This window comes from Balaenoptera physalus, assembly GCF_965194825.1.
Source record: "Balaenoptera physalus genome assembly, chromosome: 11".
Lineage (NCBI taxonomy): Eukaryota > Metazoa > Chordata > Mammalia > Artiodactyla > Balaenopteridae > Balaenoptera > Balaenoptera physalus.
The window spans coordinates 56,165,114-56,191,168 of record NC_138896.1 but is presented as its reverse complement, the minus strand read 5'-3'; the positions used below and the strand labels follow the sequence as shown (position 1 = coordinate 56,191,168).

Below are 26,055 nucleotides of genomic sequence, written 5' to 3'. Positions count from 1 at the left end.
CTCCTCTGTCCTCTTCCAAACTGACAAAAGAACTCTTATCAACAAGAATGCATTATGCCCTTCACATTGCAGTAAGAATTTTAGGAAACTACCAAAGAAGCAAATGATTTCTCTATCCTCAAGAAAATGGGGAAATGAAATGAATGCATATGAAATCATTGGAAGACTATTCATTGTTTGACAATGTGGTACTGCCTAAGTATAATGGGAGATGGGAGAAGAAAAGAAAAAAAACAAAAGCAAAAAAAACAAAAAACAAGTGAAGCCTGAAGAAACCATCTTATTAAATGGAAAGATGGTCCTTGTTCTGGGAAAAGCATTGCATAGCAACGGTGGAGCTGAGTGAAAACCAAATCCATTTGGATGTTCCATGAAACTGACTGTACTTATTTTTTCTACTCCATGCAGTTTTCTCAAGTACCATTAAATAGTAATGTGACTGTTGTCTTTTCTGGCAAGAAAATGTTAAAACACCTTTAATCTGGAAATGTTCTAATATGCATAGTTACTAATCAACATTCTACAGATTTGACTTCAGTTCATGGAGATAATAAGCCCTTCAAGGCTAGTTGTCACCACAATTAAAAAGGTAGCATATCATTTTATCATTTTTCACAACTTATTTCTAGGAAATCACAATTGTGAAAAATTGGTATTATTTTCCTGCAGCCTAAAAAATGGGAATGCAAAGTGTGAAAGCCTCATTTTTTCCCTCAAATCCCTTATAATGTTTTACATTTAAAAAGAAGAAACATTTTCCCATAAGTGCCAACACAGTATTCTTCCAAAGCATTTGTGTCTTATTGTCAGTTGTTATTTATCATTTATTTCTCAAAAAATAATTAGCTCAGTGCCTTTATAATGAAGTAAAATGGGGATTAAATTGAGACACTTCATGTCACATAGGAAACAGACATTCTTTGCTCTACAAATCTGAACTAAATGTCTCTATGTTGAAAGAAAAAGAATTCCTGTAGATAATAATGTTCAAATGCCTAGATGACTTTGTCAAAGCTCACTAAATAACATAATACATATTGCCTATGGACTGGATTCTTGAAAGATTCTACCCTTTTGATTACTTGCAGATGATTGTATGGCTTTAAATATCAGGGGCATGAGATACATTCTGAAGGGACTGAATTAAACAGAAAGCTAGCTGTTCTGGGAACTTAGAAAAATCCCTTTATGTTTGGTGGCTTTTAAAATCACTTATATTATCTGTAACCATGTCCTCAATTGATGCAATTTATAAGATTCTGCATAAAGGTATAAGTGAGACCTAAAAAGGAAAAGAAAAAATCAGACTCAAAAAGAAGCCATGCATAAAGAAAACCCACAAAATATGCTGCACTTTCAAAACGCATGACCTCATTCTTTCCTAGTACTACGCGGAATGCAAAACAAAACCGATGACATATATTGGTAGAGGGGAACACCTAGGCAGAGCCTGCCATTTTATCTCAGAGAAGGAAAGATAATAGCCAGGTTTACGAAGGGCAGCAGGCGCCTACTCCTTAAACAAAAGAATGAGTCCATTTCTCCTAAACCCTAGAATTTTGTTGCACACAGAAATTGAAGAAAAAATAAAGAAATTGAAGAAAAAAGTAAATAATAAACATTACAAATTAAGCTGCTTAAAGTTACACCCTATTATTTTGGAGTTTGTATGTACCAAGAAGGCTGTGTAAAATAAAAGGAAGGTATATGTACTAATGTAAGCAATCATGTTTTTATATTTAATTTGTTATCTATTCTTTTTCATATTTTTACTTAAAATATTAGAATTGTCCATAATATTCTATCCAAGAATAGATATGTATACCAGCCCACTCACAGACACAAGGAACTTGCAAAGATGGAATGAAATATTTCTTGATATGGAGGGACTCAAGGAAATATTTTCATTGGGAGACATGCAAACAATTGGATTAAAATGTGCTCTTCAAAGTAACAGAAATATAGTCAAGATGGGCAAATGAGAGCTCAAAGGAAAAATCTCTTTTGTCTGCCTAAGTACCCAGAGAAAGGCTTGGGATGAGAGCCCTCCTGAATATGTACTAAGTCCCAGTTGGCGATCACCTTTCAGATCTGCCTATCTGAGGGCAAGAGTGCTTGCCATGGCATAGTGCCTGCCTCCACCTCCAAATGAAGCTCCAGACACGGACAGCAATGCCATCCAGTTCAAAGTTGGGACCACTAAACCCCTTTGGAAGGACTGTCAGTAAAGTACATTGGACGGAAAACCCACATTAGAAGTCTTCCTGAGTCACCCAGCTGCAGAAGTGGGGTGATGGTGATGGTGCTAGTGGTGCAAGTGGGGGTAACCGTGCCCACTGAAGACTGCCAGGAAAGGTCACTGGAGTTCTTATCAAAATGAAGATGCAGGCAAGACTTAGATAAGTCTTAAAATAATGCATAAAACCTCTTAAAGAAAGCTCACTTAAAGAACCTAAATTTTTCCTAGCCATTATGCCTGCTTGTTCAAGATCCAGTCCTGTGGTTCATGCCTGTTTTTGTGAACTATTTCTTTCTAAATATATGTATATACCTCTTGCTCTGTCTCCTTATCTATTTCCATGACTGAGATGGCTAAAGAATGGTTGCAACTAATGCTTTTTCCTTTTTTAGAGAACAGAATTAAAAAACCTGGGTTTTGTTTGTGTGAACTCCCACGGGGGTGGGGAAAGTAAACTTGGAATAGAGTTTAAGTAGTTGAGTATTTTATCAAATGTATAGAAGAAAAACAACAGAAAAACTCATATCAAACATATTAAACCTCCCTTTACAAAAAAATGACAGAAGTTGCTTTTACCACTGAAAGATATAAACAGTTAGATGAACATATATACACACACACGCAATAAAAGAAAAATTGAAGTCTAAGAAAATAAAACTTGCAAAATAAATGAAAGAGAATTGTATTTGGTTTTATCAGGAAACAGTAAGAAAAAGAAGTGTTATTCCTCAAAGTACATAAAAACCAGCCTACTTACCTCATTGGGGGGGTGTGTGTGTGTGTGTAATGAATCCTGAATTTTAGCTGTTCGAATTTTGGTCCACAGCTGTACCTCTCTAAATTTTTCTGATATCCTGTGATATCAGAAGCCATGTAGGATAATGACATTCAAATTTTGGATAACAGGCAATATTTAAAAAACTGTTACCCTATGATAAAAATAGAAGGGAGAAATCATATGTGAAAAGAATCTAATATCCCAGAATTTATGAGAAAAACTTTTGTTCAAAGTGCCTTTATCTAATAATAGAAAACAGAAAGCTAACAATGCATTCCAGGAAAAATGGCCATCCTACAACTCTCTAATGTAATTTTATACATAGTTAAAGAAATCTACTAGAAGTGATCTTTTACCAGGCACAGTTAGTTTTATTTGATTCTATAATGCTTTAACCATGTGATAAAACTTATCATACAGCTACTCACAAAAATACATTGATATACCTCACTTCACAGAGCTGTATGTTCTTGAAAACCTCTCCTATTTTAAACCATTAAAGTGTATTCTAATATGGCACTTGAAATTCTTCAAGGTGTCAAGAAAACAGAATATCAACAGTCAAAATTTAAACACTGGGACATCTTCTAGGAACGAGGATTGCATTTCTTTTATTTTATTTTTGAGTTTCACTTTGCAGTCTACCCAGCAGAGCACGCTACTATTAGAATGTTTGTCTGACATGTTACTAAGTGTATCTTTGAATGCATTGAGAAAATTCTATGTCCTGCACTATTCAAAACAGAAAATGAACCATACTTTGACCATGTTGATATGGATAATTAATTGGCTTCTCATAAGAATATACTGTGTGGCTCCTTTTGTTCATTACACTATTCACACCTTTCCTGGAACAAAGAGTCCTCTGCTTACAGAGCCACTTATATCTAGAGAGGAACAAATAGCCTCCATCTGTGATAGACAAGGAAACTGTCAAGCCAGCAGCTCTGGGGATAGTCATTTTCCAGAACTGCTTAGTCATCCCTGTCTAGCCCTGGGATGCCCACGTATCAGCTGCTGAGAAGCCATATCATGAAATGTTAATTTGGCTCTTAAAGATAACATGCTTTTAAGAAGTGATAAGAAAGAAAAGTTGAGCTGGGTTCAGACAGACTGTCTCTGTTCCCAAGTTCTGAAAATGCACTCCCAGAAATATTTTCTGTAGCCTTATCATCAGCAACATTCCTCAGCAATCCTGATGAAATAAGAATGTTCTCCCTTCAAGGAGGTGGGGTGTGTGTGTGTTTCCCCTCCTGTGCCCTGCATCCCTTCCCCTCTGCTGTTGTTCAGTTTGGTAGTGCACTATGGATGTAATCTTTATGAGACCTGCCATTCAACATAAACTCACACTCTGTCTCAGCATCCTCCCTTCTCTCATCTATCCCCCTTGGAAAAATGTGATAACCTTTGTTTTCAAAAGTACTACTGACATATGTGGGTGTATTTGCTTTGAAAATTGAGTCTTCGAAAAATGCTTCTGAGCCAAGCAACTCACACGTGGGGAACACTGCAGTGAAGAGGGATAGCACGGAGGCTACGAGCAACAAAACACATTGTCTTGACATCTGCTGAGGTGTTACAAATAAAGCTGGCGAGTAAAAAGACAAAAGCAAAGCTGGATTCCTCACCTTACTTTCCTGACCCCCACGCACAAAGAATAATCTTGACTGACCCCAGTCAAATAATATCTATTTGCTTCTTAGAGAAAAGCAGAAAAGTTGAACTGGGCATTATGATCCTACAGTAGCAGTGATTGAAACAGTTCACTACTTAGAATTTTATACTTTGCATAAGAAGGGTGACTCCTGGAGTATATCAGCCTTAAGGCAAATAGTGACACATTTGCATGGTTAGAATGATAGAACACATCAGTCCCTGCCTTTCTCTCTCTTTTTCCCCTGCCTTGTTTGTTTTTTTGGCTGCACCACAGGGCTTGTGGGATCTTAATTCCCCAACCAGGGATCAAACCCAGCAGTGAGAGCTCGGAGTCTTAACCCCTGGACCGCCAGGGAATTCCCCCTGCCTTGTATTTTTAAACCCGATTTCGACATCCTGTTTGTGGGTAGAACTTTTGCAAAGTGACACTGATTATTTTAATAGGATACAAATATGAACTAGGACAGATGTTTTAGACTGGCATTCAGTGTCCTTCTGCCCTTTTCAGTTGCCTGGTTCAATCTAGACGTGTTTTCGGATAGTTACGTGGAATAGTCCAGGAGCTCACACAAGTCTAGTATGTAAAAGGGATGACATGCCTGCTGTTGCTTCCCAGCCCCAGCTTCTACCTGTGGCAGACAGCACTAAGCAATTGTGGCACTTTCTCACTAAGTATAGACAGAGCCTCAGGATCCTTCCTAACACAGCACTTCTAGCAACCAGCAGTCATTAACAATGAACCAGAATTGGTTTAAAAAATAACATCAGATTGCCTTCCTGCATCTGGCCATCCTTCCTGAGGAGCAATGAGCATGGAGAAAGTTGTGGATCAATTAGCATGAGTCTATTTACTTTTACTGGAGGTGGCTGGTGAGGGGAGGAAGCTGAATAAAGTTCACTCATGTATCTTGGCATTCTTCTATTAATTCTGACGAACATTAGAAAATTAAATCATGAGCTAAGTGTAGGATATGTAGGATGGCAATTAGACTGAGTAGCATGTCATTTTCATTAAGTAAGAGAGTAGAGAAAGATAGCAGAGAAGATAAACACATCAGCCCCCAGAGTTTCCATGTGAAGCCCTAGGGGAGCCTCATTAAATTAAGAAAAGTGTCAGAGGTCTAGCAATATGTATACATCAATTCAGAACACATACATTAATTAATTTTTAGGGTAATGAGCAATATTCTATATGTGGATAGGGTTTGGATTACGCAGATGGATACATTTGGCAAAGCACTTTGAATGACATACTTAAGGTCAGTGTATTTCATTTTATGAAAGTTTCACCCCAAAACCAAAAAAACAAGTATTGAACTCTAGTTAATGACATGCATGCTGAGCATTTAGAATTAAAGTGTACTGCTGTCTGCAACTGATGTCTTACTGAAAAACATAAGATAGATTGATGACTGAATAGAGGGATGAGTGTACAGTAAAGCAAGTTCAGTAAAAGATGTAGAATCTAGATAGTGAGTTCACTATAAGCTGATTTCCATTTTTCCATATGTTTGAACATTTTCGTAATAAAATGTTGGTGAAAAACTACAACACATACCTTATCTTATTCTGAATAGTGTGCAATCTAGCTGTCCTTTCTCCTGCTTCTTTCTGATTAGAAGCAAGAAACAGCCCAGTCTGCACAAGATGCAATTACATGGAATGATGTGTTACTGAAATGTCTTGACTGTCTTCATAAAGAAGAATTCGGATGTACCCATGTAACTCTAGCCAGGGGAGAAGAAGACACACAATTTTACTTAGACTCTGCTATCCTCATCACACCTAGAGCAATGGAAGTGGTCCACTACACTGCATCCTAATCCAGCATTTGTGATAGGCAAAGCATCACTGAAATGCAAATTTCCCACCTTGATTAGAACATTGCCGACCTTTTCTGTTCATCTTTTTCTAGAGCGAGCATTGATGCTGACTTGGCAAACCATGGTTGATAAACTGCTGCTCTGTCAAACCTAACCTGGAGATTTCAGGGTCTAAAAGATGGACATCGTGGGGCACAAAGTATTCAGAGCTTGGGCTTGTGTAAAACAAGTGCAAAGAGTTCAGTGAAAACCTATCACCACTGGTAGAATGGAGGGGGCAACAAAAATGGTCCTTCACCAGCAGTGGCCATCATCAAATTTATATGAAATGTCTTCCAATTCTCAATCACACTTCTCCCCAGTTTAGTGGTTTGAGGGCAGCTGGACATAGCATGCTAAAACGGCACTTTTTAACAAACAGATTCAAGAACAGGATGTTTAACTTATTCTATTAATTCTCATAGCAATGTGTACGCTAATATGCCTGGCAATAATTTATAACCCTTGACCGAAAAAAGATATTGCTATCTTTTTTTCCCTCACTTGTTCTAGTCTAGTTTTGGGAACTACAAGTCCCAAGGAACAGGATGATATTGAGATAATACAGCTAATGAGAATAAGTGGGCACACTGCAATATGCTTCAAAGGGTCACTGCTCAGTCTATGATTCTATACTTTTAAATTTCTTTGTACAAGCAGGGAACTGAAAAATAGGAAAATCCATTTGGCTGGTCTGAGCTACAAATTAAATCCTTGATTAAATTTAGGCAATTATATCTCCAGGTTGTTTCCATTTAAACATTTTAAATACATTTGAATAAGCTTCTTAATCATGATCTTGGCAATCTATCGTATGGCAAAATGGACTCTAAGAAATACTATTAAAAGGTTAGCTGACAAATAAAACAATGGAAGGGTCCTGCAAAGGAATACTTTACCTTGCTTTTAACCTGTTTGCATGTGGGCATGTGTTGCCAAGAGGTGGAAAATAAACACAAGAAGCTCATGTGGGTTCTTAACCAGTAAAGAGCAATCAAATTCGGTCATTCTCAAATTTTATCATGTATAAAAATCACCCAAAGGGCTTGTTAAAACACCCAATCCTGGGACTCCAACCCTAGAGACACTGATTCAGCAGGTCTGGGCGGTGCCCATGAATCTGCACTTCTCACCAGCTCCCAGGCAATGCTGATGCTGTGACCACAGGACCACTTGGAGCAGAGCTTAATGTGGGCAAGCGCAGTGAAGTGGCTGTCAGAAAGTTCAGGAAATACCGTAAGGTAACCATAAATCATTTGTCCAGCTTTTAAAGATATCCAGAAGGTGACTTCATCATCCCACCCAAAAGTCAATGGCTAATAGCTTCTGTGGAGGGTCGGGTCGCAATAAAATGGAGAGGCAGGTGGGCCCCCAGACTCTCCTAGGAGGTAATGTAAATTTCTTCCCACTTGAAGAACCCAGTATCCTATTGCCTCTCCAGTAGCCATTCCCAGTCTCCCCATATCCCAAGGGGGTGGTCCCTCCCTACAAGAAAGCCTAACCTTGCTTTCACTGTCTGGAGATTATCATCACGCAACTAAAATCAATTTTCATCTGCCCCATTATCACTGGAGACAAAGAATCTCAGTTGGCTATTAATCTCACCTGTATCACAAGTGGTAGAGTATGAAATCTCCCCGCTGACTTTCTTCTCCAAGAAAAATCCTATTAGCTTCTTTAGTGTTTGGTAAAAGAATGGCTTCCTAACTTCTAGTGATATTTATAAATCACCTTTGAATCCTCTCAAAATTGATTGCATCCAAGTACTTGAAAGTCAAGTTCCAATGTGATATATTTTTTAAAACCTTTCTCTCTACCTCTCTCCCACCATCCCCAATCCAACAGAATACTTTCTATCAACTAGAGCTGCAATGAATCATGTTTTGGCAGGGGATGAAGAACGGGAAAAGAGAACTTCCAAACAGACCTAAAAAGAGCTGAGCACACTGGAAGGATTGCTGTCTGGTCCTGCATGGATGGATCTTACTTTCTATAGCCTGATGGTTGCTTTTCAATAAATACGATAATAGTAGCTTACACTTCTATTTATAGCAGGTATACAGGTAATGTCCTCATAACTTCAAGTAGGTTGCTTATTTAATCCTCAAGACAACCTTGTAAGGAAGCAGAGATTCAGAGAGTTTTGGTTGTCTAATGGGGGCCACAGAGCTGGTGTGTGACAGACAGAGCCCTGGTTCAACCTGGGCCTGACTCCCACTCTGGGGCTGAGCTATTCCCCACACTAACCCAAAAGTGTGACAACTCTTACAGGATTACCCTTCATTAGATCTAATTTTCAGGAAAACCATCCCAGACTGCCTGTAGAAAAATAAGCATGTTTTCCAGAAAACCCAATGAAATGAAAATAATAAAAAAAAATCTGAGCAGCTGAGGCTATACAACAAGACTGGGAAAACACTAAAACTCCAGACAACAGATGTTGAGGTATATCTGCCAAATACAGAGAAATTTGGAATGAGAAGTGGAGTAGATATTTCTGAAAACCAAGTCACAGATCTGGTGGAAAGGCTTTGGGGAAATCCACCTAACAAAAATATTCAACGTTTAACTAAATGTTTCTAAAAAACTAATAAAGACTTTCATAAACCTACATCAAAATGCAATATCACATTTTAGGAAAAATTTGTTACAAAACAAGCAATAACAAATGAATTTCAGGGATAGAAAGAATCCTTGAGGCATCCATACTGAAAAAGAAATTTAGCTATCAGGTAGAAAATCAGGATTACTTTAGCAACACCAATACTGGAAAAAAAAACAAACAACAAAGCAAATGAAAACAAAACAAAGAAATGCAGAGCAATGAGTTTTGAAGGGGGAAAGTGACATGAATTTTATACCCTATGTATCTGTGTCATTTACATATGAATGTAAAATATAGACATTGTGATATATGCACAGACATTGTACTATAACACTCACAATGGCGTCTCTAAAAACTACCAGTTTATGAAATTCAGAAAATTGTGATATAAATAAAAATGAAAATTCAAGAATTGCATAGCCATATTATAAAATGATTGAAAATGAACACTGATTTCATTTAAATGCAAACCTAAAGTTGAATAATTTTGATTATGTTATATAACAAAATGTAAATATTATGAAGCTGGATATAAAAACAGTAATATGGGCTTCCCTGGTGGCGCAGTGGTTGAGAATCTGCCTGCCAATGCAGGGGACACGGGTTCGAGCCCTGGTCTGGGAAGATCCCGCATGCCGCGGAGCAACTGGGCCCGTGAGCCACAAATTACTGAGCCTGCGCGTCTGGAGCCTGTGCTCTGCAACGAGAGAGGCCGCGATAGTGAGAGGCCTGCGCAACACGATGAAGAGTGGTCCCCACTTGCCACAACTAGAGAAAGCCCTCGCACAGAAACGAAGACCCAACACAGCAATCAATCAATCAATAAATAAGAACGTGAATTTCTAAAAAAAAAAAACAAAACAGTAATATGAATAAACAAATTTGGAAACTGGAGAAGAGAGGTAACAGCTAGAAAAGAAAGTTTGCTAATTTTTCAACTCTCTAAATAACAAATGTATCTATATTATTTAATTTTAAAAAGCAATGTATAGAAGAATTGAAAAAAAACTTACAAATGATCAGAATAAGCAAGAATAACAACAAAAATTTAAAAAAATACATAATACAAAATAAATCAAACAAAGGCATTTAAAAACAGGATACATAAGCATGAAGACATACATAAAAATTGAAATGTTCTATTGAAAAACAACATCCTGGAGTAGAACTTTACTAAAGAAAATGAGTTTCATATATGATGTAGGTAGGAGGAGAGATGAATTCAGGCCTCTTTTTTTTTTTTAACATCTTTATTGGAGTATAATTGCTTTACAATGGTGTGTTAGTTTCTGCTGTATAACAAAGTGAATCAGCTATACATAAACATATATCCCCATATCTCTTCCCTCTTGAGAATCCCTCCCACCCTCCCTATCCCACCCCTCTAGGCGGACACAAAGCACCAAGCTGATCTCCAGGTGCTATGTGGCTGCTTCCCACTAGCTATCTATTTTACATTTGGTAGTCTGTGTATATGTTCATGCCACTCTCTCACTTTGTCCCATTTGACCCTTCCCCCTCCCCGTGTCCTCAAGTCCATTCTCTGGGTCTGTGACTTTATTCCTGTCCTGCCCCTAGCTTCTTCAGAACCTTTTTTTTTTTTTTTTAGATTCCATATATCTGTGTTAGCATACGGTTTTTGTTTTTCTCTTTCTGACTTCACTCTGTATGACAGTCCATACACTCTATTTGTAGTGAGGTGGATGAGGTCCATCCACCTCACTATAAATGACTCACTTTTGTTTCTTTTTATGGCTGAGTAATATTCCATTGTATATATGTGCCACATCTTCTTTATCCATTCATCTGTAGATGGACACTTAGGTTGCTTCCATGTCCTGGCTATTGTAAATAGAGCTGCAATGAACATTGTGGTACATGACTCGTTTTGAATTATGGTTTTCTCAGGGTATATGCCCAGTAGTGGGATTGCTGGGTCATATGGTAGTTCTATTTTTAGTTATTTAAGGAACCGCCATACTGTTCTCCATAGTGGCTGTATCAATTTACATTCTCACCAACAGTGCAAGAGGGTTCCCTTTTCTCCACACCCTCTCCAGCATTTATTGTTTGTAGATTTTTTGATGATGTCCATTCTGACCGGTGTGAGGTGATACCTCATTGTAGTTTTGATTTGCATTTCTCTAATGATTAATGATGTTGAGCATTCTTTCATGTGTTTGTTGGCAATCTGTATATCTTCGTTGGAGAAATGTCTATTTAGATCTTCTGCCTATTTTTGGATTGGGTTGTTTGTTTTTTTGATATTGAGCTGCATGAGCTGCTTGTATGTTTTGGAGATTAATCCTTTGTCACTTGCTATGTTTGTAAATATTTTCTCCCATTCTGAGGGTTGTCTTTTCATCTTGTTTATGGTTTCCTTTGCTGTGCAAAAGTTTTTAAGTTTCATTAGGTCCCATTTGTTTATTTTTGTTTTTATTTCCATTTCTCTAGGAGGTGGGTCAAAAAGGATCTTGCTTTGATGTATGTCATACAGTGTTCTGCCTATGTTTTCTTCTAAGAGTTTTATAGTGTCTGGCCTTACATTTAAGTCTTTAATCCATTTTGAGTTTATTTTTGTGTATGGTGTTCGGGAGTGTTCTAATTTCATTCTTTTAAATGTAGCTGTCCAGTTTTCCCAGCACTACTTACTAAAGAGGCTGTCTTTTCTCCATTGTTCATTCTTGCCTCCTGTATCAAAGATAAGGTGACCATATGTGTGTGGGTTTATCTCTGGGCTTTCTATCTTGTTCCAGGGATCTATATTTCTGTTTTTGTGCCAGTACCAGACTGTCTTGATTACTGTAGCTTTGTAGTATAGTCTGAAGTCTGGGAGCCTGAATCCTCCAGCTCCGTTTTTCTTTCTCAAGACTGCTTTGACTATTTGGGGTCTTCTGTGTTTCCATACAAATTGTGAAATTTATGGTTCTAGTTCTGTGATAAATGCCACTGGTAGTTTGATAGGGATTGCAATGAATCTGTAGATTGCTTGGGTAGTACAGTCTTTTTCACAATGTTGATTCTTCCAGTCCAAGAACATGGTATATCTCTCCATCAGTTTGTATCGTCTTTAATTTCTTTCATCAGTGTCTTATGGTTTTCTGCATACAGGTCTTTTGTCTCCTTAGATAGGTTTATTCCCAGGTATTTTATTCTTTTTGTTGAAATGGTAAATGGGAGTGTTTCCTTATTTTCTCTTTCAGATTTTTCATCATTAGTATATAGGAATGCAAGAGATTTCTGTGCATTAATTTTGTATCCTGCTACTTTACTAAATTAATTGATTAGGTCTAGCAGTTTTCTGGTAGCATCTTTAGGATTCTCTCTGTATAGTATCATGTCATCTACAAACAGTGACAGCTTTACTTCTTCTTTTCCAATTTGGATTCTTTTTATTTCTTTTTCTCCTCTGATTGCTGTGGCAAAAACTTCCAAAACTATGTTGAATAATTCTGGTGCAAGTGGAAAAGCTTGTCTTGTTCCTGATCGTAGAGGAAACAGTTTCAGTTTTTAACCATTGAGAACAATTTTGGCTGTAGGTTTGTCATATATAGCCTTTATCATGTTCAAGTAAGTTCCCCCTATGCCTACTTTCTGGAGGGTTTTTATAATAAAAGTGTGTTGAATTTTGTCAAAAGCTTTTTCTGCATCTATTGAGATGATCATATGGTTTTTTTCCTTCAATTGGTTAATATGTTTTATCACACTGATTGATTTGCGTATATTGAAGAATCCTTGCATTCCTGGGATAAACCCCACTTCATCATGGTGCATGATCCTTTTAATGTGCTGTTGGATTCTGTTTGCTAGTATTTGGTTGAGGATTTTTGCATCTATATCATCAGTGATACTGGCCTATAGTTTTCTTTCTTTGTGACATCTTTGTCTGGTTTTGGTATCAGGGTGATGGTGGCCTTGCAGAATGAGTTTGGGAGTGTTCCTTCCTCTGCTATATTTTGGAAGAGTTTGAGAAGAATAGGTGTTAGCTGTTCTCTAAATGTTTGATAGATTTTGCCTGTGAAGCCATCTGGTCCTGGGCTTTTGTTTGCTGGAAGATTTTTAATCACAGTTTCAATTTCAGTGCTTCTGTTTGGTCTTTTTATATTTTGTATTTCTTCCTGGTTCAGAGTCGGAAGGTTGTGCTTTTCTAAGAATTTGTCCATTTCTTCCAGGTTGTCCAATTTATTGGCATATAGTTGCTTGTAGTAATCTCTCATGATCCTTTGTATTTCTGCAGTGTCAGTTGTTACTTCTCCTTTTTCATTTCTAATTCTATTGATTTGAGTCTTCTCCCTTTTTTTCTTGATCAGTCTGGCTAATGGTTTATCAATTTTGTTTATCTACTCAAAGAACCAGCTTTTAATTTTATTGATCTTTGCTATTGTTTCCTTCACTTCTTTTTCATTTATTTCTGATCTGATCTTTATGATTTCTTTCCTTCTGCTAACTTTGGGTTTTTTTTGTTCTTCTTTCTCTAATTGCTTGAGGTGTAAGGTTAGGTTGTTTATTTGAGATGTTTCTTATTTCTTGAGATACGACTGTATTGCTATAAACTTCCCTCTTAGAACTGCTTTTGCTGCATCCCATAGGTATTGGGTCATCGTGTTTTCATTGTCATTTGTTTCTAGGTATTTTTTGATTTCCTCTTTGATTTCTTCAGTGATCTCCTGATTATTTAGTAGTGTATTGTTTAGCCTCCATGTGTTTGTATTTTTTACAGATTTTTTCCTGTAATAGATATCTAATATCATAGCCTTGTGGTTGGAAAAGGTACTTGATACAATTTCAATTTTCTTAAATTTACCAAGGCTTGATTTGTGACCCAAGATATGATCTAACCTGGAGAATGTTGTATGAGCACTTGAGAAGAAAGTGTATTCTGTTATTTTTGGATGGAACATCCTATAAATATCAATTAAGTCCATCTTGTTTAATGTATCATTTAAAGCTTGTGTTTCCTTATTTATTTTCATTTTGGATGATATGTCCATTGGTGAAAGTGGGGTGTTAAAGTCCCCTAGTATGATTGTGTTACTGTCGATTTCCCCTTTTATGGCTGTTAGCATTTGCCTTATGTATTGAGGTGTTCCTATGTTGGATGCATAAATATTTACAATTGTTATATCTTCTTCTTGGATTGATCCCTGATCATTATGTAGTGTCCTTCTTTGTCTCTTGTAATAGTCTTTATTTTAAAGTCTATTTTGTCTGATATGAGAATTGCTACTCCAGCTTTCTTTTGATTTCCATTTGCATGAAATATCTTTTTCCATCCCTTCACTTTCAGTCTGTATGTGTCCCTAAGTCTGAAGTGGGTCTCTTTTAGACAGCATATATACGGGTCTTGTTTTTGTATCCATTCAGCCAGTCTATGTCTTTTTGTTGGAGCATTTAATCCATTTACATTTAAGGTAGTTATCCATATGTGTGTTCCTATTAACAAACCCAAAACAATTAAGAAAATGGTATTGTAAGTGTTTTCCTTCTCTTGTGTTCCCTGCCTAGAGAAGTTCCTTTAGCATTTGTTGTAAAGCTGGTTTGGTGGTGTTGAATTCTCTTAGCTTTTGCTTGCCTGTAATGGTTTTAATTACTCTGTTGAATCTGAATGAGAGCCTTGCTGAGTAGAGTAATCTTGGTTGTAGGTTTTTCTCTTTCATCACTTTAAATATGTCCTGCCATTCCCTCTTGGCTTGCAGAGTTTCTGCTGAAAGGTCAGCTGTGAACCTTATGGGGATTCACTTATATGTTATTTGTTGCTTTTTCCTTGCTGCTTTTAATGTTTTTCCTTTGTAGTTAATTTTTGATAGTTTGATTAGTAGGTGTCTTGGCGTGTTTCTCCTTGGATTTATCCTGTATGGGCCTCTCTGTGCTTCCAGGACTTGACTATTTCCATTCTCGTATCAGGGAAGTTTTCAACTATAATCTCTTCAAATGATTTCTCAGTCCGTTTCTTTTTCTCTTCTTCCGGGACCCCTATAATTCGAATGTTGGTGTGTTTAATGTTGTCCCAGAGGTCTCTGAGACTGTCGTCAATTCTCTTCATTGTTTTTTCTTTATTCTGCTCTGCAGTGGTTATTTCCACTATTTTATCTTCCAGGTCACTTATCCATTTTCTGCCTCAGTTATTCTGCTATTGATTCCTTCTAGAGAATTTTTAATTTCATTTATTGTGTTGTTCATCATTGTTTGTTTGCTCTTTAGTTCTTCTAGGTCCTTGTTAAACATTTTTTGTATTTTCTCCATTCTATTTTCAAGATTTTGGATCATCTTTACCATCATTACTCTGAATTCTTTTTCAGGTAGATTGCCTATTTTCTCTTCATTTGTTTGGTCTGGTGGGTTTTTACCTTGCTCCTTCATCTGCTGTGTGTTTCTCTGTCTTCTCATTTTGCTTAACTTACTGTGTTTGGGTTCTCCTTTTCACAGGCTGCAGGTTCATAGTTCCTGTTGTTTTTGGTGACTGCCCCCAGTGGGTAAGGTTGGTTCAGTGGGTTGTGTAGGCTTCCTGGTGGAGGGGACTGGTGCCTGTGTTCTGGTGGATGAGGCTGGATCTTGTCTTTCTGGTGGGCAGCACCACGTCCGGTGGTGTGTTTTTGGGTGTCTGTGAGCTTATTATGATTTCAGGCAGTCTCTCTGCTAATGGGTGGGGTTGTGTTCCTGTCTTGCTAGTTGTTTGGCATAGGGTGTCCTGCACTGTAGCTTGCTGGTCATTGAGTGGAGCTGGGTCTTCGTGTTGAGATGGAGATCTCTGAGAGCTTTTGCTATTTGATATTACATGGGGCTGGGAGGTCTCTGGTGGACCAATGTCCTGAAGTCGGCTCTCCCACCTCAGAGACTCAGGCCTGCCACCCAGCCGGAGCACCAAGACCCTGTCAGCCACATGGCTCACAAGAAAAGGGAGAAAAAAGAAAGAAGGAAAGAAAGAAAGAAAAATAAAATAAAATAAAGTTATTAAAATAAAAAATATATTATTTAAAATAAAAAACATGTAATAAAAAAAAAGAAAGAAAGAAGAGAGCAACCAAACCAAAAAACAAATCCACCAATGAAAACAAGCACCAAAAACTATACTAAAACAAACAAACAAAAAATACAGACAGCACCCTAGGACAAATGGTAAAATCAAAGCTTTTGGGAAGTCTGATGTCTTCTGCCAGCATTCAGTAGGTGTTCTGTAGGAGTTGTTCCAAATGTAGATGTTTTTTTTTTTTTTTTAACATTTATTCATTTATTTATTTTATTTTTATTTATTATTTATTTATTTATTTATTTATTCATTCTTGGCTGTGTTGGGTCTTCGCCTCTGTGCGAGGGCTTTCTCCAGTTGCAGCAAGCTGGGGCCACTCTTCATCGCAGTGCGCGGGCCTCTCACTATCGGGGCCTCCCTTGTTGTGGAGCACAGGCTCCAGACGCGCAGGCTCAGTAGTTGTGGCTCATGGGCCTAGTTGCTCTGCGGCATGTGGGATCTTCCCAGACCAGGGCCCGAACCCGTGTCCCCTGCATTGGCAGGCAGACTCTCAACCACTGCGCCACGAGGGAAGCCCTGTAGATGTATTTTTGATGTATTTGTGGGGAGGACGGTGATCTCCATGTTTTACTCCTCCGTCATCTTGAAGCTCCAGCCCCAGCCCTGTTTTCTAGGGCTATCATAATGACATATCACAAATTGTATGGCTTAAACAACAGGAATGTATTGTTATGGAGGCTAGAAGTTAAAGATCAAGGTGTCAGCAGGGTTGGCTCTTCCTGAGGGTTCTGAGGGCAAATCTGTTCCCTGCCTCTGCTCTTGGGTGCTGCTGGCAACCTTTGCCATTCCTTGGGTTTGTAGAAGTATCACCCCAATCTCTGCCTTCATTTTCACATGGTGTTTTCCCTGTGTGCATGGCTGTTTCCAAGTGCCCCCCTTTTATAAAAACATCAGTCATGTTGGATTAGGGGCCTACCCTATTCCAGCACGACCTCACACTAACTTAACTAATTATGTCTGTAACAACCCTATTCACAAGTAAGGTCACATTCTGAGATACTGGGAAGTCAGAATTTCAACATATGAATTTTAAGGTGACACAAGTCACCCATAATAAGGTCCCTTTCAGTCTTTTATGCAGTTGGAAATATATTAAATACTATTTACTGTATATGAAAGATTTTGGCCATCACCAGAGACCAAGGAGCAGCTGCCAGCAATGACTGTATGGTCCTTCTATGTTAGAAAAGGTCAGAAGCTGACAAAACAAAACAAAAAAACCCTGACAAACGGCAGGTTAAAGGGCCTTTTATAAGACCCTGTAATTTGAAGCTTGGCAAGGAAAACCCTTGCAGAATGTCTTCAGAAAGACGGTGAGACATGATACTATGAAGGAGCCCTCGCCATCTGACTCCATGTGAAAGTGCTGGACGAAAGGAGACTGATGTGTCCAGTCAGCTTCAGGAAGAAGTCTGCTCTCCGTTCTTTGGCACAGGTGGTTTAAAAAATAAAAAGAAAAAAGTAACACTGAGTGTGGGAAGAAAATAAAAAGGAGGAAGAAAGTGGAATGAGGGGAGAATCTAGAATCATGTCAAGGCTTAATAAATCACCCACAGAACCCTGGAAATGGTCTGGGAGTCACTAATACCCTAGTGAGATCTCTGTTCTTAAATTGTTAGTTTTTATCTACCAGCTGCTCTGGACTCCCACTTTGGTGGGGCCTAAGGGAAATTACAAAAATAGTCAAAGTGGTTGTGAATTGCTTAATTTTTCTGAAAGAAGTAACAGGGACTACTGGGTCAGTCACTACAGTGACCCCAGGGTCAGAACATCAGGTTTATTCCCACTCAGATAAATGGCTTCTTGGGACTCACTCTGCCAACTCAAGTGCGGCTCAAAGATGAGGGTGAAGAGAAGAGTATGGGCAATGTCTTAGGGTAGGGTTACGGTTAGGGTCAGGTTGTATCCCTAGACACAGTCCTGAGGCAGGAATCCAGGTGCACATGATTTACTGAGAGGCCGATGCAAGGAAAGTGAAACAGGAGAGGAGATAAGGAGGAGCAGGGCACAGCCGTGGGCTCAGGCAAAGTCCGGCCCTGGTCTCTTCCATGGTGGGCTCTGGAGCATCTTCCACACCTCTGGGCTTGTCCTGCCTTGAGACGATTGGATGGCTTTTTGTACACCTTATCAACTGGTCACAGTAGTAGGCTCCCCTAGTAGTAGGCGGGAGGCCACACTCTGGCCCAGGGCAATGCTCCAGAGAACAGGGCAGTCCTGAGCCAGTAGCAAGCAGCACTGCCAGCCACGAGAGGAGGGTGTCCTAGCCTGGCAGAGAGATGGAGAACAACCCATTGCAGGTAGGGAGCTCATCTTCCAACACCATCTTTTGCCACAGCTTTGCCTTTGCTTTGCAATGAACAAGTCCACAGATTTCCTTTCAAACCCTCAGTTCTGTAGCTAAAAATTATTTGAAAAAAACCACATGCAAAAGAATGCCAAGGGTCCCTGAAGCTCTGAAACTCCATGATTCCATGAGTTCCAAGTGATTGTTTTAAGATGCATCCTCATGTCTGGGCAGGTCATTTGCCCCCTTTCTTTAAGCTTCATGCCCCTCTTTTGTATATTATTCAGTATCCCAGATACTAGGACCTTGAAAACTACATTTCCTGGATTTTCCAGCTGACTTCTGGTTAGGTCGGCCCATAGGAGGGACTGGTGGGAGACTGGAGGAGAGAAGAAAGGGAAAGTGCACTTTCTCTTGGCTTTAGGAGGTGTCACCAGTGTTGGCAGGCAGCTACATATTCCAGCAACCTTCAGAAGTTCTGGTTCAGCTGCTGGCTTGAGCACTATTGCTGGAAATGGCATGGCCGGCCAGGCTAGCAGTAGTGTCTGGCAGCTCTCGCAGTGGGATTGGTGGCCCTTTCAACAGAAGTAGAGTCTTCTAGCAGTGCTAGGGACCAGTGTGCCCTGTCATCTGGTGACACCACTCCTCCGTTTTGTTTGGCCAGCCTGAGGGGTATCAGCAGTTTCTTGTTATCATTAATCTCTGTGTTACTGTATCCTCCTCCTCCAGTTTCTTCTTCAGTCCTTCTAACATTTTGTAAACAATTCCTGTATTAAAGACCCTCAGTCAGAAATACCTAGAGTGGTTTCTGTTTTTCTTGTCTGAATAAACAGGATAGGATTCCCTATCCACAAAGAAGCTAATGTGGTTTACAATAAGAATGACAACAAAGACACTGAGTAGGTGGTTAGTTGCAGAGCTCAGAAACAAGAAAGGGAGTGTCTTGGGAGGGGTGGCATCTGCTATCCTCATTCTAATAGGTTACTCCTTGCCCCACTTCCTGAGTCAAAACTTATATAGATGTCATTAAAAACGAATACTGCTTTTGTTTTGAGTTACAATTTTCCATGAATATAATTTGCTATCCGTAGAAGATTACTTAAACTTTTCTATTTAATTTAACACTCTTTCACTATACAAATTAAAAATTACAAATGTGGATTTAATTTCTGCAGATAAAAACGAAACCAAATATCAGAGAAAGACCATGTCAAGTTGCGGATCTCCACCAAGGCTTTCCATGTGTGCCAGTCCAGACACTTCAGAAGACTTTCATCAGAGGCTTGCCAGTTAGTGTCTTCAGCATAATTTCCTCTGTGGGAGAATGTGCGTTTTGCATCTTTATTGCCCCACCACACACACGGTATTATTTTTTTCTTTTCCATAATGATTTTTACAGGATATTGAATCAGTGTTTTCTATATAATAAAGGCTCTATACATATTAACCAAATAGGATCAATTAGCATTTCTCAAACTAGCTGCATCAGAATCACCTCAAAGAAAAAACTGATTTTGAGTGACTGGGGCCCACACTCAGAGGTCTGGGATGGGGCCTGAGAATTGACACTTCAAACAAGTTCACAGGAATACTGATGTTGTTGGTCCACGCATCACTTTGGGAACCACAAGGACAGATTATAGAACCCTCTGAGAGTTAAACATATCCAAGTGATGAGTTCTTACCCAAGACAAATGGATATTTCCAGCCTATGTCAGTGCCAACCTGATAATAGGCAGAAGCTCTATTATTTCAAAACTATATTCCATCATACACAGGTTGCCAGACCTCAGCCATTTATCACTGATGTTTTCTACTTGTTTTACCTTCTCAATTCCTTTGAGAGTGGGGAGGGACAAGCACATTATTTTCCTGAGTTTTTGAGGTAAGGGAAATGTTTGGTTAAATATTAAACATTAATTTACATGTTCAGATAATTTCAAAAACTGACTTACTGAGTGCAAGATGGGGCATAAAATCTTTTTTGTTCTTATTTGTTCTGTTCGATGCAAGCAGGATAATCCTTGATCTTAGTAGATTATTAAATTGGACAGGTCAGTAGAGTTTAGGTGAAATATTGAAATTCAAAGCTAAAGAATGTTTTGAGGGCTAATAATTAATAATTATAATGGATTAATTTCTACTTATACAAGAATGCTAAATATTAAAAGTATTTTTATACAAAGTAACTAACTTGAAAAAGTATTCTCTTGGCAGATTTATATAGCTATTAATAAAAAGTTATGAAATTAATGCTAGTGAGGTAAATAATACCATATTCAATTATATTAATATTCAACAAATAGAGAATGATTAAAAGATAGTATTGGCTTTACAGAATCATATACTTGCTTATGTGACATTCCTCTCCATTCAAGTTATAAAAAGGAGTTAACCTTTTTCTCTAGTCCACCTATTTGCCATGTAAGATTCTAGAACTCAAAAATACTCATTTCTACTGACATGCTGAATAAGTTCAAGAGCCCTGTGGAAATATAAAATGCAGTAAATATAAATTTATTCATTCATTGAAGAAATATCTAAACAAATACTGGATACCCACTAGATTCCAGGCACTGTTCTGTCCCCTGGGCATACAGTAGTGATAATCACAAATGCCCTCAGCAAGGTTTCATTCTAGTAGGTGGAAATAAACAAGTAAAAAGTAAATTAGTTAATATATTACAAATGCTTTGAAGAAAAATAAAGTGGAGGTAAGGATGGGGAGTAGGGAATTATAATTTCCAAAAGGGCATTCAGGGAACACCTTATTAAGAAGGTGACATGTGAACAAAACACTTGATAGAGAAAAGGAAGGCAAATGAATATTTGGGAGAATACGGGTCCAGGAAGAGGAAGTACTGTGTATTCAGGCCCTGATGCCAGCATATATTTATGGAGCAACCAAAACAGCAGAGAACCCAGAGTGACTGTATCAGAGTAAGTGAGGGAAGACAGTGGGAGAGATGAGGAGAGGGTTAACTATGGACCAGCGATATTCCAAGGTCTTGTAGATTATTCTAAAGACTGGCTTTTACTCTGAGTGAGATGGAGAGCCATTGAAGGGAATTTTATTAACCATGAGATATAACTGGTAGTTTCAGATAATGGCACTGGTATTTAATTAAGATTAAAAACTTTATCTGTGCCGTACAGTTGGAAAGTTTCGTATAGACTCCCTACCACAGTACCAGATGTGAATGATAATTAATTAATAATTTTTTTTCTTCTTTGAGCATACAAAACATACAAAATGAAAAAGATCAGACTGTTTATAACTGGTTACCAACAAGTTGTACTCAAAATGAAATATGTTCTAAGATATAAAACCTAAAAGAGAAACGTTGATGAACTTCAATGCTTAGTTATTTAGAGCAACTGTTTACATTGCCATCAGTTCTGTTTGTGAAGAAGATGGCTATTATCAGAAAGTTTATGTTCACAATATCATTCCTGAAAAACTGACTAATTTAGGCTGGGAGGGGAAGAAAGGGACAGAGGATGGAAAGGGGAGGAAGAAAAGGAATCCTAAGATACTGAAATATTTCTTTGGCATAAAATAATAGAATTATCAAATCTAGCTAAGGCTAAAATATGCAAACTATTTCACTTTCAAAATATATTAATGTTTTACAAAGAACAAATGAGAGAATTCAGTTATTACATGAGTCAATGATATATAATGGGTTGTGTTTTTCTTGGGGGCAATATAGAATTTATTTATTCTTCAGTGCCCTCATGTTTAAAAAGCACCAGTAAAAATAGCAAAGAAGAGGTCCAATCTACCTAGATTCTCACACATGAAATAATATCACTAAATACTTATCTTTTGGAAATCTGGTAACAACTGGTTTCCAAAAGTCTGGATATGCCTAATTTCAGCCACTAGCATCTTCATCATTTATTCTATGCATTTCCTTAGCTGGTACAACCTGAAGAACTGGAATGTTATTTTCACTAAGCATTATTCCTCAAAATTATTTTCACTCTTCCTACTTAAACTGGGGCTTTGAATAGTATTCCCTTCTTTTTCCTCTAGCCATCTCAAATAGCAATTTCTTTTCTTTTTTCTTTCTTATTCTTCCTACCCAGTTAGTTCTTACATTGTACAGAAATCTGGAATGATTGTCAATGCAGCCTCTATGAACTCTTTCTTATTTGGTGCTCAGAAATGAACCCCATTAACCTGGAAGTGTTCTAAAGGATGCTTCAATCTACATATACAGCTCGGCTTCATTTAGCAAGATTACTGTTCAAAATATTTAAGTATCTTCTAAAGATGCTTTTAGCTTAAAGTCTGGCTCCGAAGAAACATAAAATATTTTCTTCTCATCTGAGCCTATTATTTGTTGATATTTGGTAAGAGAGTCTTTCCTGGCTGGATTCTATTTCTCTGGATAATGCTGTATCATCCCAATTCCATTGGACTGCTAACATATTTATAAAGAATCATTGCCTCAACTTCAGCAGAAAATGACAAGTTATAATAAACATACAGGCTAAGAATGACCTTGATGAACAAATGCAGCTGGCATCCAGTCCCCTTAAATATTAAATTTCTGAATCCGAATTAGAGACATTATCCTCTTTCTGTCTTAAAAGTGGTGAAATTCATGGTCAAAGAGAGTTCTAGATAATTTCATCATTTTCAAGGGGATTTATGTTTACTTATAGATCAATTCAATTGCAGTATTTAGTAGAAAACAATTTTAACAGATTTTAAAAGTTTATCAAAATTAGGAAGATGAAGCCATAGAAATTATCCAATTGAGTAATTAAGTCATTAATTCGTCCAAAATATGTATTGAGCTCCTACTTTTCTGAGTACATTCTAGGCACTGGGAACACAGCCTTAAACCAATTAAGATTTTCCTCCCAAGGAACTAACCAAAACCTTAATATTCTCTTTATCTGAAATACCAGTTTTTAAAAAGAAATAACCTATGACTATCACTGACCATAAACTATTGTGAGGAGCTCCCCATGGTGTTGTCAGACTAATCACAAGAGTTCTTAGGTAGTATTGACCTCTTGAGGCCACTGGACCCCTTACATCTCCCAAGATTGCCTCTGGTGACTACCCAACCTTTAGTCCATCAATTGACTGCTCAGGGCTGTTGCATTATTCCAGGCCCCAAGAGAGAGGGAATTTTTGTTGTTGTTGTTCCCTTTTGGAAAAATGCCATAACATTATTAGGAGAATCAGAAAAAATGTTTCATTAAAGGCAGCAAAAATATCTTCATAGCCACTCTACTAACCAAAACTATAGAAAAATTACTTTTCTTCATATACCCCCCAAAATGGCACTACTGATAATCCAGAGTAGAAATCTTCAATGTGCAAAAAATTAATTACAGTTTTTGGAATATGTTATCTTTGGCTACTAAGGAATTTTAGACGTCATCAGCCATTTGTGTACTTCATAGGGATGATAGGCATTAAATCTATCTCCCTCTTTCTCTCTCTCTCTCTCTCTCTCATGAAATGTTCATGGACACGATTCAAAACTAGAGACTATTTTTTATTTATTACATTATAAATCACAGGGAAAAGTGCGGTGAGACAACATTAATTCAATCCACATTTTTTTGAGTTCCTACTCTATGAGAGGCATTGTATGACCAAGGCTGTTAAAATAAGGCACAGCTTTTGTCTCCAAAGAACTATCCGTCAGGCAGGAACCTCTGCTCAGAAAGACCCCACTGTCTTCCATCTTGGTAGATAGCAAACTTATACCAACAAAAACCCCAGACATTTATTAAAACTAGGTCAGATTTATAGTCACAGCTAAAGATATTCTTGGAAGGATCAGATGTTTTATATCATTTATATTAATAAATAAAGTATAAAGCTGGTGTCTCAGCAGCACAAACTTTGTATGGCCAACCCATTGGTGGATTACCCCTTTTCTTGAAATATCTTATCATTGCCATGTCTTTCATTCCTGGCTTCCCAAGGAGAGGAAACCTCAAGATGAGCAGTTTGAGAAGTGAGAAGAATCATATGGGTAGAAGTCAGAGATGACAATCATTTAGAGATGGGCAGGGCCATCAAAAAAACTAGTGTGGTCAGAGAACTGTGGGGGAAGAAAAATTTACTTACAACCCCAGTTTTCTCCCGGTGTTGGAATTCAGCCTGTTCGCAGTTTATGTTGACAGCTTGGACCCATCATCAACTTTTGGTCACTTGGGGAACACCTGCTTTTCATTGTCAAATTTTGTACCCCAAGAATCTGGGTTTCCTTTACTATATACATTTGAAATGGGCTAAGTTAATATATATAAGGCATTGCCTGTTACTCCAGAAAAATAAAACATTTATTTATTGTCAGTTAATCTTAATGTTCTCTGTTTCTTTCCAATACTTAGACATAGGTAATCTAAATTGGTACTATTGTTGAAAACACAAGAACATGTCAAAGTATATAATTAGGCTCTCTTTCAATGTTTTAAATTAAAAAAAAGTCACGACTCATAAATCTATCCATACATGGCTAATTCTAATCACATTTATCACGTGTCTTTTCTTTTTTTCCATATGTTGTATTTTTAACAGAACAATCCCACGTAATAAACCCTTAAGTATGGAAGGATGCAAATGCTGTTGCAAGATGTGTAGACCACTCAGTTGATAATTATGTAAAGTAATAAATACAACAGTTGGCTGTAAAGACAGAAAATATGTACATTGAGGGTGCACAGTGGCCACAGGGCCTTGTGACAGGCAGTAGGGACTGAGATTTTTATCAGATGAGTGCTCTGGGTTCCTAGCTCCTGGGAGCTTCCTTGTTCATCTCTGAGTTATAGGCTTGTACCATTTGACATGGAAATATGGCAGAAGGACAGATGCAAGGAGAACAAAGGGAAAAGTGGAAATTCAACCCTCTGTATAGGGTCTTCAAAGCCCAGCAGCAGGCCATTGCCAACATCACCAAAAATCTTGACTCAGCTGTACAATTCAATTAAAATAATGATAAAGGGAGAGAGGAAAAATGGAATATCTAGAAAGATGACCAACAGATATGAAAAAGTTCAGAATCTGAATAAAGGAGAACCCTTAACAATGACATACATGAAGCAGGATAATGCATTACTAAGTGGACAATTAAGGGAAAAAGATGATATTAATGGAAAGAGTAGTGATCTAAATTAAGTAATCTAGCAGGAATCCCAAGACACTGCTCTGAAAAAGAATGTAACAAACTTTACCAGAAACAAGAGCCAAAAAAGACTAGACAAACTTAGAAGTCAATTATTGTCTTCCATTTAAATTTTTAGTCTTTTCTTTAGCATATTGAAGAAATGATAATGCCAGATCAGCCAATGGTAGACAATAGCCCAAGGGAATCATGTTTAAAAAACCCAACAAATCAGAATAGCAAAAAGTCTCATCAATGTTGAAGTCCATCAACCCTGTATCACTGACTCTTAAGACAACATTTCCGGGCCATAAAAATTCCTGACACAAAATGTGACATATGTGAAATTTTGGATTACTTCTTTTGCTCCTCAGGCATCTCATTCAACAGCATCTCTTGTGCATTTATGGATGTTTTTCAGATATTTTACACCATGAAGAGCAATTTCTCTTTCTCATCATATAC

At 37.8% G+C, this 26,055-nt stretch overlaps 1 protein-coding gene and 1 long non-coding RNA gene across 12 annotated transcripts in view; one reads left to right on the top strand and one right to left on the bottom strand.

Moving 5' to 3' along the window:
- RBMS3 (RNA binding motif single stranded interacting protein 3) overlaps positions 1–26,055 on the bottom strand; it is a gene marked incomplete at its 3' end in the record, with an annotated part of 716,065 nt that overhangs the window by 282,202 nt on the left and 407,808 nt on the right. The gene's annotated exons all lie outside the window — the stretch shown is intronic.
- LOC309638790 lies at positions 10,004–25,607 on the top strand. Its single transcript, XR_014251299.1, has 2 exons — positions 10,004–16,323; positions 16,677–25,607. It is a non-coding gene; the product is annotated as an uncharacterized lncRNA (long non-coding RNA).